The following is a 1,551-nucleotide window of genomic DNA, read 5'->3' as shown; positions in this document are numbered from 1 at the left end:
GGCCTTTTTAATCAGCCATTATAAATACATAATGATAGGTTAAAGAGGCTTGTACGTTTTTGAGAAAACCCTAGCAGCAAAGAGAGGCAGAGGCAATTCAGATCGTCAAGAAGGAGGCTAGTACATCCATTCCGTAGTCAAGTTCGTGAGACGTTCTTGAAGGTGCTCGTGTGGATACCATAGAGGTGTTTCTCCGAGAGGTAGACACAAAGCGTGATAGCTAGGATCTCCGTTGAGTTCGTGAAAGTTAAGCTCTTGAAAGGTATGATTCGTTATCTCCATAATCTGCCCATAATTATACATGGATCCTATTTTGGGTTTCGAATTTTTTGTTTTATTTACATTTATCCGCTGCGTTTTATACCTTCGGAACCCAACAGTTTCTCACTAAATTCTTTCGTATGGCAAAGACAGCTGCAATCAGGAATGCTCTTACTCAATTTGCACAGCAAATGGAAGAATCTTTGTGTGAAGCTTGGGATCGTTATAAGGAGATGGTTAGAAAGTGTCCTCATCATGGGATGCCTGACTGGATGATCATTAACTTCTTTTATAATGGTTTGGGTGTGACTTTTAGACCCATGCTTAATGCAGCATCAGGTGGAGCCTTATGAGCTAAGAGCTATGATGAAGCTTATAATTTGATTGAACTGATGGCTGCTAATGAATACCAGAACCCTTCTCAGAGATTAACTCAAGGCAAGGTAGCAGGATTTCTAGAGGTAGATGCAGCTACTGCTATAGTTGCTCAGCTTAAGGCTTTGACAATGAAGGTGGATTCTTTGGCTAATTATGGAGTTAATCAGATCACTAGAGTTTTTGACCTTTGTGCTGGTGCTCATGAGACGGAGTAGTGTGCTATTTCTAGTGAATCAGCGTAGTTTGTGAGCAACTTTTAGATGTCGCAACAACCAATTCCAGCCATATATCATCCCAACAACCGCAATCATCCTAACTTCAGCTGGAGCAACACTCAGAATACGGTGCAATAGCCTTATCAATAGTATGCTTTAAAGCAATACAATCCTCCTAGTTTTCCACAACCGCAATATGCACCAAGACAACAACTCCAACTACAACAATCTAATAAAAAATCTGAATTGGAGGAGTTGAGGCTCATGTGCAAGAGCCAAGCAGTGTCTATCAAGACCTTGGAGAATGAAATTGGGCAGATTGCCAATGCCTTGCTGAATCGACAACCTGTTACAGTCCCTAATGATAAAAAAGTTCCAGGCAAGAAGGAAGCAAAAGAGCAAGTTAAGGCAATTACATTGAGGCCTGGGAAGGTTGCAAGCCAAGAAAAAGCTCAAGTTTCAGAATCTGAAGATGTGGCTGAAGAGGATGTGCAGAAGGAAGTAGAAGTGGAACCAAGGAAGAAAATTATGGAACACACTCCTCCTGAGGGTAATACAGAGGAGAAACAGATCTATCCTCCACCTTCTTTTCCTAAATGGTTGTAGAAGCAAAAGTTGGATAAGTAGTTTGCTAAGTTTCTAGAGGTGTTCAAGAAACTTCATATCAACATAACTTTCGCTGAATCTCATGAACAGG

The 1,551-nt window shown here is 40.9% G+C and overlaps 1 non-coding gene across 1 annotated transcript; it reads right to left on the bottom strand.

Annotated features, from left to right (window-relative positions):
• Nucleotides 1-416: 416 nt before the first annotated feature.
• On the bottom strand, nt 417-523 carry LOC141715357 (small nucleolar RNA R71). The gene has a single exon (XR_012572123.1). It is a non-coding gene; the product is annotated as a small nucleolar RNA R71 (small nucleolar RNA).
• Between the last annotated feature and the right edge of the window lie 1,028 nt (nt 524-1,551).

The sequence above is a fragment of the Apium graveolens genome, chromosome 3, assembly GCF_009905375.1.
Source record: "Apium graveolens cultivar Ventura chromosome 3, ASM990537v1, whole genome shotgun sequence".
Lineage (NCBI taxonomy): Eukaryota > Viridiplantae > Streptophyta > Magnoliopsida > Apiales > Apiaceae > Apium > Apium graveolens.
The sequence above is the reverse complement of the archived record's forward strand: the minus strand, read 5'-3'. Positions and strand labels throughout refer to the sequence as shown.